At 40.4% G+C, this 14,916-nt stretch overlaps 1 pseudogene; it reads left to right on the forward strand.

The window, feature by feature from the left end:
• Positions 1-1,410: 1,410 nt before the first annotated feature.
• LOC121320156 lies at positions 1,411-13,961 on the forward strand (annotated as a pseudogene).
• Positions 13,962-14,916: the final 955 nt, after the last annotated feature.

The following is a 14,916-nucleotide window of genomic DNA, read 5'->3' on the forward strand; positions in this document are numbered from 1 at the left end:
TCGAGGATCTTTTCTCCAAGTAGACTAGTTCCCTTGTTATTTAAGTGCAGTCCATCCCGTCTATACAGATAGTCCTCGTTGTAGAATGTGGTCCAATGATCAAGATAGGTGAAGCCTTCCCGTGTGCACCACGTCTTCAACCATTGGTTTTGATTTATTATTTCCAGCTGTCCATATGGTCCTTTGCAAGGTGCGGGTAGTATACCAGAAAATACCACAGTTTTGGTTTTCTCTTTTAATTTCCTTCCTAGCTCTCTGAATTTGTTTTGCAGGGATTTTGGTCTGTCTCTTCCAATGTTGTTTGTACCGATGTGGACGACTACTACCGGGTCGTCTCCTGTTCGTTCTAGGAGCCTGTCCACGTTTTCAGTGATGTGCTTGACCGAGGCTCCCGGAAGGCAGCACACTGTTGTAGTAAGGGGGTCCAAACTGCGAACTGAACTTGCTGTGTTTCTCAATATGGAGTCCCCAACAATCATGACCTCCCTTCTTTTTGCTGTCTGGTCACCACTGTCAATAGGGTCCTGGATGTTGTTCCTTTCATTCTCTTGTTGTTGGTTCTGCTCATCAAAATTCTGAAGTGACTCAAATCTGTTGGTTGTTTTGATTTCTGGTGGTTGTGTTTGACGAAGTTTCTTTTTTTCCCTGCTTCTGCCTACCTGAACCCAGCTGTTCTGACCTTCTATCTCCCTGGTGGCTTTCAGTCTGTTAGGGGTGATGCAGACTTCCATGAATTGTGGGTGTGCCAGTTCCTCAAGATCTTGTTGCTGTCTCACTTCTTCCAGCTCCATTTCTAGCATGCTTACTAGTTTATGCAAATCCTGGATCGCGCGGCACTTTACGCACACTTGGTTTAGCTCCGCTGGGTTTTCTCGGATTTCCCACATCAAGCAGGTGTCACAGATTACTGGCTTGAAGACCATGTTGAGGTTTTTTTTTTTTTTTTGAAGTTTAGTTTCTTCTGCAGCCGTCAACCTGCTTTCAAACTGCTTCGAAACTGCTCTGTACTTTTCCACGCTGTACTTCTCCCACTCGCTGTCGCTTCCACTCGCTGTCGCTGGGAAGACTGCCTCGTTTAACTGCGTTGTTCTGCTGTGCTGTCGGCTCCTCCCCTCGCCCGTGTCTCAAAACGGCGCTGAATTTGAATCAGCTGCTCCGAGTTTCAGCTTGTTTGTTATCAGAAAAACACACGCGGCTGTGTTTCCCCAATGTCCTCTGTTTTCTGATTAAAGCAATTCAAGATGCAATTTCTCCTTTCTGCTTCGAAACTGCTCTGTACTTTTCCACGCTGTACTTCTCCCACTTGCTGTCGCTTCCACTCGCTGTCGCTGGGAAGACTGCCTCGTGTATATATATATCAAGCTCCGTGTTTAGATCGGTGTTCCGGAAATTACCGAGTGCGAGAGCGCTGCTTGGCGGAAGAACCGGCCCCGGCCCGGCGAGTCAGCTTCAAGATAAACAGTAATGGCGGAGGCAGCAGGAACTGAATCTATAGAGTCCGGAGGAGGCTGGACTGAAAACGTCACCTGCAGGTAAAGCAACATGAAATACCAAGAGTACAAGGGAACGTTTGATTTCGCTTTTCAAAAAACGTGAAATGGATACAAAATATACGCGTTTGACAATGTTATCGTTTGAATAGATGGGTTTGTGTGTTTATTATTGTTGTGGTACAACTCGGTACTGACGCCTGGCTGGACAGATACACACAGGCGAGTGAACCGTGTTGAGTGAGTCTGTTTGAGTAATGCTGTGCTCAGTATTGTTAATTTAACTGTGTTGTTAGTGCAGAACCAGCTGCTTTTTATCCAAAGGGAATAAACGGTGAGTAGTTAGAGCTGTATCTTCTGTCAGAGTTTTGACAAACACGTTCAATCGGGACTCGGAACTGAATCATGGAGAGTATATGGTATAATACGTGAGGACCAAAATAAACATACCGTATTCCATGTCTTTTTAAATTGATTATTTTATCAGCCTCAATCCAACTGATCAGTACTGTTGGAACAGAGAAAAGTGTGTGTGTGTGTGTGATATACATTTTTAAAAATATTTTACAGATTGGTAGAAATTCTATGATTAAAGAAAAACCAAGTAGCAAAATACAGTGATGGCTATTATAAACAGGAAAATAAAGAGCCGCTTTTTAAACATGACATGCCTTATAAAATACTGTCACAATTAATCCATACCGGTTTACTACCTTTTTGAGACCAGAGTTTAGTGTCACCGATTGTGTTGTGAAAGGTGGTTGATTCATCATGTATCGCTTCTCATTTCTGAACTGTGAACAATGTTTTGCTTTGAGAGGGATGTTTGCTGCCAGTTGTCTCCAGGACCCATACGCTGCATTATTATCCCCTTTGAAAATGGGGACCCTTTCTGCCTATGGTAAATGCATCTGTCTGTCACATTCTGCATCAGTAGTACTCAACTGTCTCTTAAGATTCCAGTCCTGGTCTTTATTCCAGCACGGTCCTAAATTAGATAATTGCCTCTTAGCAGCTTCAATCAACTGCATTAGAACCTGCTTGGGTAAAAATCTGGACAGGATTGGATCTCAAGGGCCAGTTGAGTACCACTGCTCTACATGATAAGTGTAACAGCCGATTCTGCACTTGCCGTTCACTCCCAGCCTGCTCTAGACGATTCGGATAACATTTGGCTAGAATCGGATAAACTCTCAATTTTCTACAAATGTGGTTTAACCTTTCAGGTACTGTGTGATTTCTGAGGACCCATCCGTACTGCAGTATGTACGTGCACTAGGTTTAGATTCTGGACAAACCACATGATTAACAGAATAGAAACTACAAAGGAAGCTGTAAAAAGAGCAGAGTTGAGGGATTAGAAAAACAAGTTCTGTGATTTGTAATCACACTAGAAGCTCGAACCTCACTTCGAAAGTCAGCGGGATTTGTGATTCTCTCTTCAACCCTGTGATTGGCTATTCTGGTTATTTTGGGCAGTGCCTGAGTCCACATGAAGTGTCTTTCATTGGATGTTCTCGTATCGACATGGCCCCTTGTTCTCCTTTGGCCCGCTATTTCGCCCTCAGTCGGCTGGATTTACGACAAGGACTGGTTCCCGTCTAGTTGTCAAGGTGCTCAGAATTGTCTGGAAGTTGCCCTCAGCAAAATACTACTGGTGCTAAAATGACTTTCAGTGACAGGTAGAGATAAAATACTTGTCCAGCAGTTAGTTTACGACTCTTTCTAAAAACATTCTTTGTCAGTGGAGGAGTTTGTAACCAGACCAAGAAGACACAGAGAATGGTTTAAGATCCCCTCTGTATATTCCAATTCTGTTACTTTCATGCACAGAATGATATGATTCCCCCCCCGACGCTGCACCATTTTCAGAAACTCTGTTATAAGATAACTACTCTAGTGTGTGCCTTGGTGTGGGAGTCCGCTGCGTAAGATGTCTAAAATCCTAAAAGTACTGTAATCAAATCTCTAACTTAGTCCCGATTGATCACCGGAGAAAGAGTTGGATGAACAGTTGATGGAGACTGAAAAAAAAAAATATATATATATATATATATATATGTCACCTTTTTGCTTGCCACACAGGCTCTCACGGGTTCTTCTCCCTTCTGAATCACGACCCAACACACAGGATTCTACTGAAACAGCGCTCACGCGCACTTTTAATAAACACAAAATGAAATAAACACAAAACAAACACCTAGCTCCTATTTGGAGCACTCACTAAACATAAACAGGAACCTAACTATCACGCAGGACGGCTAAACCGTTTACCTGCCACAAACATTCAAAAAAACACCCTCACACAATACCTCAATACGACTGCTCACTCACACAGTCGGGCTCTTCTCTCAGCAGCAGCCTGGAACAGACTGGCTGCCTCTCAAATACCCTGCACCTGGCTCTAATTTACAATTACCACCAGGTGCAGGGGATTAACTAAACAATAAAACAATTAAACAATTAAACCCCATAACACCCAAATGTGCATTCTCACAAGGTTTTTAGCAGGGAAGGATTTTAACCCCCTCCCTGCTATCTCACAATATATATATATATATATATATATATATATATATATATATATATATATATATATATATATATATATATATATATATATATATATATATATATTCAGTCTTTTATTGAGCTAGCAGTGCCAGAGTTTGCGATGGAATATCCCAGACATATCCAGATGAAGAGTGCACATATTGGTGGAGGAATGCTGTTTCAGTGGAATACCTAAATAGTTAATGACTCTTGTTTTTGTAAAGACATTTCTTTTGTACCCTGAAGTGGAGACGAAATGGCAGGAAGGCAGACCCCAGAACCTGGACCTGTCCTTGCCAGCAAGGAGAGCCCTTGAGGGTCTGTATTATTGAAGACATGGATCAGCTGGAGGAGGCAGCGAACGTCCGTTAAGTATTCAGTAAATAGGGTTTTAATCCACTTATGAACTCAAGAATAAGCTGTCCTTAAAGTAAAATTAACGTTTTGTTTTAGGTAGAATGTAAGAAAAGTATTGTTGCTTTCAATTCATGCTTTGAGTTAATGAACATTGTAGTAATTGTTTGTCTGTGATTTGTACAAATTTATGTGGGTTTTACAAGGTAATTATCATTCTGCGTTTAAGGCTAGAATCCAAATTTAGCTGTCTTGATGTTAGATAATTCTTGATAGATTGTCTGGACACAAAGAGTGTCTTTATCTCGCAAGAGTGAGAATTGCCTTCTGAACCAAAATTATATATATATATATATATATATATATATATATATATATATATATATATATATATATATAGATCTGGAAAAAATTAAGAGACCACTGCAAAATTATCAGTTTCTCTGGTTTTACTATTTATAGGTATGTGTTTGGGTAAAATGAACATTTTTGTTTTATTCTATAAACTACTGACAACATTTCTCCCAAATTCCAAATAAAAGTATTGTCATTTAGAGCATTTATTTGCAGAAAATGACAACTGGTCAAAATAACAAAAAAGATGTAGTGTTGTCAGACCTCGAATAATGCAAAGAAAATAAGTTCATATTCATTTTTAAACAATACAATACTAATGTTTTAACTTAGGAAGAGTTCAGAAATCAATATTTGGTGGAATAACCCTGATTTTCAAACACAGCTTTCATGCGTCTTGACATGCACTCCACCAGTCTTTCACATTGATGTTGGGTGACTTTTATGACAAAGCTGACCGATTCCAGCCTTGCTGAAGCACCCTCAGATCATCACCGATACTCCAACATATTTCACAGTGGGTGTGAGACACTGTGGCTTGTAGGCCTCTCCAGGTCTCCGTCTAACCATTAGACGACCAGGTGTTGGGCAAAGCTGAAAATTGGACTCATCTGGGGGTGCTTCAGCAAGGCTGGAATTTGGCAGATTTGTCTTTGTGAAGGACGCATGAATCAAGTCAAGTACAAGGTTGTCCTGGAAGAAAACTTGCTTTCTTCTGCTCTGACAATGTTCCCCAACTCCGAGGACTGGTTTTTCCAGCAGGACAGATAAAGATAGTTCTTTATGACTTTTGCTGTATGTTTGGGATCATTGTCACGCTGCAGAATAAATTTGGGGCCAATCAGATGCCTCCCTGATGGTATTGCATGATGGATAAGTGTCTCCCTGTACTTATCAGCATTGAGGAGACCATTAATTCTGACCAAATCTCCAACTCCATTTGCAGAAATGCAGCCCCAAACTTGCAAGGAACCTCCGCCATGCTACACTGTTGCCTGCAGACACTCATTTGTGTACCGCTCTCCACCCCTTCGGCGAACAAACTGCCTTCTGCTACAGCCAAATATTTAAAATTTTGACTCATCAGTCCAGAGCACCTGCTGCCATTTTTCTGCACCCCAGTTCCTGTGTTTTCGTGCATAGTTGAGTCACTTGGCCTTGTTTCCATGTTGGAGGTATGGCTTTTTGGCCGCAAGTCTTCCATCAAGGCCACTTCTGACTAGACTTCTCCGGACAGTAAATGGGTGTACCAGGGTCCCCCTGTTTTTGGCATTGCTGGACATCTTCCGATTGCAAAGGGAAGTAAGCATGATATGTCTTTCATCTGCTGCAGTAAGTTTCCTTGGCCGACCACTGCGTCTACAGTCCTCAACGTTGCCCGTTTCTTTGTGCTTCTTCAAAAGAGCTTGGACAGCACATCTGGAAACCTCTGTATGCCTTGAAATTTCTGCCTGAGAGAGACCTTGCTGATGCAGTATAACTACCTTGTGTCTTGTTGCTGTCCTCAGTCTTGCCATGGTGTATGACTTTTGACAGTAAACTGTCTTCAGCAACCTCACCTTGTTAGCTGAGTTTGGCTGTTCCTCACCCAGTTTTATTCCTCCTACACATCTGTTTGTGTTTCAGTTAATGATTGTGTTTCAACCTACATACTGAATTGATGATCATTAGCACATGTTTGGTATAATTGTTTATTCATACATCTGACTATATGCCTACAAAATCCCTGACTTTGTGCAAGTGTGCCTAAAAGTATTTATGCTGTTTTGAAGGCAAAGGGCGGTCACACCAAATATGGATTTGATTTAGATTTGTCTTCTGTTCACTCACTTTGCATTTAGTTAATTGATAAATATAATCTATTAACATGTCTATTTTTGAAAGCATTCTTACTTTACAGCATTTTTTCACACCTGCCTAAAACTTTTGCACAGTACTGTTACTAACGATACCCCTGTTGAGACTGACCTTTGTCTTAAATAGCTCAAGAATGCAGTTGTCACCTTTTAAGGGAATCTCCCATAGATTGTGTTGGATCGCTAATCAACCAGCAGGAGTGGGATGTTATTTTAGTTTAGTTGTTGCACCTTTTTAATTTTTCCTTTTTATTGAGTTTTATTTCTAATAAAACTGTTCCTTTTATATTCACTAGAAGCATTGTCTAGTCTGTTTATTTCAATAAAGGTGGGTTCTACATGATTTCAATTCAAATAAGGTATTATATTACAACTTAAACTAGTCCAAATACAAATATACCTTGAACACTACACTACTGTAGTTTCACTGTCATTTTATCCTGTTCTGACAGATCTCGTTGGCTGAAGCAGCTCTAGAATGCTCTCATTCATTTAAATGTCAATCATCAAGACCTGCACCGACTGTGCACTTTCATTTGCCAGCTATAGCGCCTACTTTGAAATTAGCGGGTTACAGTGTAGGTAAGTTGTTGCTATAGGTATACGGTAACAGTTACTAGTTTGATTTAAAAATGTTGTAAAAGGAAAACCCTTAACCTCTTACGCCCCCCTGTTCCACGGTCGGAACATGCTACAGCAATTACACATTATATTTCAAAAATCATCTAATATTATTACAAAAGCAAAATATCAAAAAAAAACAAACTGACTCGATCAAAAACGTTGCAGCGAAGGAATTTTTCGAATTCGCCATTTCAATGCTGAGATATTCCCTTTGCAATGTGTCTGTACCTCACGGTTCAAAAACAGCTCTGATCGACTAGCTGTGCGTTTCGCTGCTCTGGCCTTGCATGTATCTGTTGATGTTGAAATCTCCCTGATCACGTTGTAGGGGAGGTCACAAGCTGTCCAATCATACCTTGACTTTGTTTGTAGCCTAATCCATTGAAGAGTAATCTATGTGCGTATGTAAACAAGACACATATTTGCAAGCGAGAGCGCAGCATTACGCACATAGGATCAAGGTTTCTTACCGTTTTCTGATCATTTTTCAATTTGTAAAATTTATAAAATCGAACAAAATGGCAAGCAGTGTTCCACAGCATGCCAAAAGAAGTCGATTCAGTCTTTTTGAAGTTTTGGAGGCGATGAATAATAATGAAAGTGACAGCGAAAATGATCAACTTTCTGGGTTGGAGAGCGCTGAGCATTTGAAGATGGATTGGTGCCGCTTCAGGATTTGTAAGTATAATGGATCCACACTTACTATTATTATTATTATTATTATTATACGTAATTTTCAATTTACGATGCAATACAAGTTGCAAGAAGTAATTGCTGCTTTTATATTTCCATGATTTCAAGGAGTGATGTTACTCAACTAGAGACAGTGTAGGTTTCTTGGCCTTTCAAGATAAGCTGCCTGCCTGCTTCAACAATCGCTCACTCAGTTCCTTTGTTTGCCACATGTCAATCAAAGTAAAGTTGAAAGAAACTGAGGTGTTTTCAGTCTGGCAGCGTGATTTAGAGCAGCAAAGATGTCTGCAATTGAGTGTAACCACTTTATTTTTAAAATAAAAATCTCATTATTTTGCTTCTTGAGATTTACATACTTTCAAGCAAATGAGTAACAAAAATACAGTCAGGTACTGAAAATTCAGAGCTACAAAAAAAACTCAGTGGCACCATTCTCCTGCACAAACACACAGTTATGTGAGAGCATTGTGCCTGGCAGTTGTGGCATATGAACTGAGAGTATTTGTCATGCATACTCATCATGGATACATTTCGGGCACCCCAAAGCTCTCCAAAAAGGCCACATTTGGAATGAAATATTGGACAAATAAGTAAAAAATAGGATTACAAAATCTAATTCATGTGGCAATGTATAGCATGTTAGGTGCCAGTAGGTGACCTCCCTTTTAGAACTTGCTGAAGAAACTAGTGTATGACTGGCCATAAAGATTTACACAATATTCATTTTTGGAGAGGTTTGGGGACCCTTGGGCCTGGCTTTGTAAAAACTAATGTAGAATTTGATCCCTTTATTCAATCAGTTTCAAATTGTAGTAGATATGTTGGGGAAGCACTTTAAAAAAATCTGGCTCTTCATTTGCTACAAGGTGAAAAAATGACGATAGAATATAAACAAATGAAAAGCGTTTCTGATAAGTGCAAGTTAATTCTGTTCAACCTTCTAATGTTCTATTCTGTGCATATTATTTTTTTCTGGTAAATGTGTGCGAGTCTGTGTAATACACTTGTATGTGCTGCGTTTTCTACGGTTTATTTGAGACCTTTTTTTATTTGTGTAGGATCTTTACAAGGTATAACTCCTCTGATTTCAATTAGAATGTTGGTTACCATGTTTTTTTTGCATGTTGAATGTGATAAAGGGGTTTCGCTAAATGAGATGTTTCTCAATGGAATAAGTCTGTGTGTGTTTTTCTTTCTTTTTTTTTTTTTTTTTTTAGAAACATGAAGGTCGTTTTGACCCATTCTCTGCTGAACTGAATAAAGATCGAACCCCCCCCCCCCCCCCCCCGTAAATTCTTTAAAATGAACGTCGATATCAATCGTTGATTTGGCAAAAAAATAAGAATGGAATCGTAGCAAGCGTAGTTGTAACCCAGGGCACATTGTACTGCAGGTATGTTTTTAATATGCCTTGATTAATGGTTATACTTATTAGTTACAGTCAAGCTGTGCACCAGTGAATTTGTGATAGAGTTCACTTGGTGGACATTCAGCCAGACACGGTTCCAACACTTTTTGTTTTATCTGTTTATACACCTCCCTGTTTTATGATGCAACAAAGACAGTTGTTTTCATAGTTTCACGTTCCCATGTTTTGAGTTTTACAAAGTTTTATTTTATGCACAAGGGGTTTTAGTCTCCTGAATTGAGTTTTACTGCATAATTTATAATGATCCCAAGCCAAAAAAGAAGTAAGAGAGAATTTGAGTGCCCCTTTTAAGCTGGCTGGTGATCATGTTGCTTGTCATAAGAGTTATTACATTGGTTTTAAAACACTAGATATCACTCCTTTTAAAAGAAAGTGCTGCTAGTGAGATGTATACTTGTTTGGAGCCTTGGTTTAATACTCTGTTTAACAGGGAGCCAGTAATACTGTAGCTATTACTCATACAAGAGAAGAAATAGATTTTAAAGCCTGGATTTGCACTTGCTAGTGAGAGATGGTGGGTTTTAAACCAGAAGCAGGATGTCTTGCTCATTAGAAGTGTAGTCCTCAGATCAAGGCTTTGACGTGCGTGCGTGCGTGCGTGCGTGTGTCTCGCTCTCTGTGTGTGCATGCCTTTGCTCCACAGGTACGATCACACCAAGCCACCCAAGCAGGATGTCCTGAGCGGTCCCAAGCCAATGATGCCAGTGGATCTCAAACTCAGTGGGCAGGGAGGGAAGGAGGGTCCGCACTCATCGAGCTCTGTCGACTGGGTCAACGGGGCGGAGTTTGTGCCAGGCCAGCTGTACTGCGGGCGAGGTGAGTTCACTGCAGCCGCTGGGGTCCGGGAAGGTTAGCTTGCTATTGGCTTTAGCCAATAAATGCTGGCAACTACACCACACGAAAACACTTTTTTATAAAAAGCATGGCAAACTCCTTATCTCGCTACAGAAACATGCAGATGTTTTACTATGGCATGCTGTGCAGACTTGCTGTACCTACATCATTTACAACTGCCTGGTTTTCCCATGTGTTGAGCACTGTGCAGTTACTGGGAGAAACAGCTTTTAATATTTCTGGCAAAATTGAAAAATGATAAACTGTATTTTGCCTTGAAAGCGTGCGTAGGACTGTGTATAAGTATAGGAGGAGGTTATAAAACCAACATTCCGCTGTGAACTATGTGGAAAAGGTGTTCTGTGTCTCTTATTGCACATCAAGACCTCCGAGGTACTGTGCTGATGGTCTGAGAATCTTGTGTTGTATCACTCGGTTCCCTCTTCCTGACAAGTTTCATTACACAGAACTGCTCTCCTCTGGCGCTGTATCATATCATGTTGCATGCCCTGTATACAAAACAGTATGTAGGTAAGAAAATGGATTTGAAAGTCTGAAGTGGCATGCCTTTTAAAGGGGGACCCATTTTTAAGGGAATATGCAAACTCCAGATTGATGCACATAGCTAGCCTCTATGGAACTCCCAGACTGTCTCCAGCTCTGAGTACAATTGAGCATGGCTGGGTCAAGAGCTGTGAGGAGAAGGCAGCCTGCAAATACTCCACAGCTGAAATTGGTTTGTTGTGAACGAAAGCAGTCCCCTGTCCCCTAAAGCTGTGCAAGTGGTCCAGGAGCTTTGAGGAATCCAAACCAAATTGCACTAAAGATGTGCACTAAAAGGGGGATGGTAGTCTAATTTATAAAAAAAGACGTGTGCTGTCATTGAAAGTGAATACATTCAGACCGCTGCATGATGAGTAACCATGAACACGCATGTTGAGCATTTTGATTTAGTACAGATGCATTCATTAGCAATTTGGAAAGGCATTTTAATTTTATTATTGCACACACATTTTATTTTTTATATAGCTGATAAACCATCTCCTGTCTCAGTGCAGCTTGTTAAATAATATGAAGGCAGCTATAGGCAGTGCACAGCGTGTTTCAGGGACCCATGCAGTAAGTTATACCGCGGTACTTCTAGAGAAGGGCCTGGAATATACAGTATCTGCACAGACACGGAAAGGATGGCTTCCTGTAGTTTTAAACTTGAAAAATAAATGTAAATGGAGACATTTACATTTGGCTAAACTAGAAAACAGAGTATCAAATGTTTGTTTTATGCCCTTATCCATAGAAATCGAATGTAGTAATTAGAAAAAATCTGACTTTTTATTTATTTTTTTTATACACAGTTCTACAGCTATGGCCAATATTTTTGGATTACCATCTAGAATTTTAGGATTGAAAAATGTGGCAGTTTGAAATATAACTTGAAACACTAGGTGCTGTTATGGCTTCCAGTAGACTTTTGCAATATAATGTTGTAGTTTCTTTGATCACACGATGTTCAATAAAAGATCTAAATTCTATTCATGTAGCTAAACAATAAAAAGATGTCTTGATCCTAAAATTGTAGGTGATGCAAAGCTTTTGTCCATGTCTGTCCAGTGCTGCTGTAACTGTGCGGTGGTGGTGACTCTGAGTCCTGGCCCTGTGCAGGAACTCCTCTGTGGGCACAGTCTTCTCCAGGGCTGCTGATAGAGGAGGAGTACGACAAGCAACAGCTGGAGCAGCTTGCACACAAGGCACTGAAGAAGCAGCTGTGCCCGTATGCAGCTCTCGGAGAGTGTCGCTACGGGCTGAACTGCGCCGATCTCCACGGTGACGTGTGTGACATGTGCGGGCTGCAGGTGCTCCATCCCTACGACGCCACCCAGCGGTCCCAGCACATCAAGGTGAGCCCAGCCCAGCGCCAAGCTGCACAGTGGAACTCAATTGTGGTCCTCCACAAACCACAAGAGACAAGGTCCAGGGATGGACATACGACTCTTATTGTGTAGCAGTTTCACCCATTCCAGGTTTTAATACCAGCTTGATTATCAACAGTGTGTATAGGCAACAAGCTCAAAAAACAAACCTGAATGAACCTAGTAAAACCTGGAATGAATCAAACCTCTATGCAATGGGGGTCTTATTTCCATCCCTGGGGTGACCTGTGCATATGATCTTATAAAGCAGGTTGGATCAGGGGAGGGGAATGGGGGTTTGGGATTGGAGAATTAGTCTGGGTATGTTAAATTTATCCAAGCCAAAGCTTGTGAATACTGATCTGAGTTGGGATTTATCAATAATCCTGCTCTTGTCAGTGAGATTGTTAAGATCCACAGAGTAGACAGGACCCTGGTTTAATGTCTCATACTGCAGTGCAATCCTAAAAGTTTACCATGGTATTTTTGCTGTTTTTACCATGTTTTTCCCTTTTAATAAACTGCCTTTACTATAGTTTACCCTGGTTTGCCATGTTTATTACTATGCTTTACCATACTGCTCTATGCTTTACAATGCTTGCCTATGCTTTAAGTATGCTTTTACACTTTGCAATACCTTTACCAAGAGTTAGTTTACCATGGTTTATTTTAATATCCTTTACCATACCTGTTTGTGCTTTACAGTGCTTCCCTATGCTTTACCATATTTCTCTATTCTTTACAGTGCTTGCCTGTGCTTTACCATACTTGTCTATGCTTTACCATGGTTCCACATTCCTTTTGCAGGGCATACCCCCTGTACTGTACTGTTCTGACCTGTATCTCTAATGCTGGCTGATTCTCTTGGTAGGCGTGCATCGAGGCTCACGAGAAGGACATGGAGCTGTTGTTTGCGATCCACGCAGTAAGGACATGCTGTGTGGGATCTGCATGGAGGTGGTGTATGAGAAGGCCAACCCCTGCGAGCGGCGCTTTGGCATCCTGTCCAACTGCAGCCACTGCTACTGCCTCAAGTGCATCCACAAGTGGAGGAGTGCCAAGCATTTCGAGAGCGAGATCATCAAGTGAGGGGCTGGAGTCTACTGCAGCTTCTTTCCTCATGCTTTTCCCATAGTTAAACTGCATTTATCATGGTTTACCCTGGTTTGCTCTTTTTTTTTTTTTTTTAACATGCGTTGCCATACCTTGATGGTCTTTACAGTGATTGTGTGCCTTACCATGCTGTTACTGTGCTTTACACTTTGCTATGATCAGAACTTAAATCCCGGCCTCTCTACGAATGAAGAGAAAACTGATCTGTCTAAATCTAGGCTTAAAAAATAATCTACCATTTTATTAGTGAGTTTGGCAAGTCCTGTGAAGCTTCCCGGAATGCTTGTATGTAAAGGAAATCGGTACTGTCCCGAAACACACAGCTGTGGTGTTCACCTGACTGCCACACGTTGTACAGGCTCCTCTACGAGGCTGATCAGTGAATAACACTGATGTCAGCAGAAGACCCTCTCGACCACAGAGCTTGCTGTTTAGTTGAATGGTGAGGTGTTCATGTTGAGCCCCATGGTTTGTTGTTCACATCCAGCCCTCGCCTCTCCATTCAATTCAATGGGCTGTGATGCCAAGTCATTACAAGGCACTGGAGTGAACATAGATAAAGGCTACTTGATTGCACATCTTTTTTTTTTTTTTGTGCAAATTTTGCTTCAACCCCCCTGAACTAAGCAGTTTTTAAAGAAAGACGGTATCACTTGTATGTTGTATGAGTCTAACATGTGTCGGACCGAAAAAATAAATAATCAAAAGCAGAACACAGCTCATTATCAATAGGCCGAAAGAAGATAGTATGCAAAAAAAAACAATTTTTGGTCCGACAAAAAAAATCAAAAGCAGAACACCCCCCCCCTTACCAACAGGCCGAGAATAGTTAGTCAACAAAAAAAAAGAATTTTTGGACCGATAAAAAAAAAATTAAAAGAACACCCCAACCATTACCAGCAAGCATAAAAAAGTTAGTATACAAAAAATCTAACATGTGTCGGACCGAAAAAATAAATAATCAAAAGCAGAAACATTTTTGCTCCATTAAAAAAAGGCCGAAGCAGAAAGATAGTACCAACAAAAAAAAAAGTTAATTTTTGGTCCGACAAAAAAAATTTAAAAGAAGAACACCCCAACCATTACCAGCAAGCATAAAAAAGTTAGTATACAAAAAATCTAATAATGTGTCGGACCGAAAAAAAAAAAATCAAAAGCAGAACACCCCAACCATTACCAGCAAGCCGAAAAAAGTTAGTATACAAAAAAAAAAACAATTTTCGGACCGAAAAAAAAAATCAAAAGCAGAACACCCCCCCATTACCAACAGGCCGAGAATAGTTAGTATACAAAAAAAAAACAATTTTTGGACCGACAAAAAAAAAAAAAGAAGAACATCCCCACCATTACCAGCAAGCATAAAAAAGTTAGTATACAAAATATCAAACATATTTCGGACCGACAAAAAAAATCAAAAGAAGAACACCCCCCCATTACCAACAGGCCGAGAATAGTTAGTATACAAAAAAAAAAAAAATTTTCAGACCGACAAAAAAAAACAAAAGAAGGACATCCCCACCATTACCAGCAAGCATAAAAAAGTTAGTATAGAAAAAAACAAACAATTTTCAGACCGACAAAAAAAAATCAAAAGAAGAACACCCCCCATTACCAACAGGCCGAGAATAGTTAGTATACAAAAGAAAAACAATTTTTGGACGAACAAATCAAATCAAAAGCAGAACACCCCCCCCCATTACCAACAA

The sequence above is a fragment of the Polyodon spathula genome, chromosome 8 (genome assembly GCF_017654505.1).
Source record: "Polyodon spathula isolate WHYD16114869_AA chromosome 8, ASM1765450v1, whole genome shotgun sequence".
Classification (NCBI taxonomy): Eukaryota; Metazoa; Chordata; class Actinopteri; order Acipenseriformes; family Polyodontidae; genus Polyodon; species Polyodon spathula.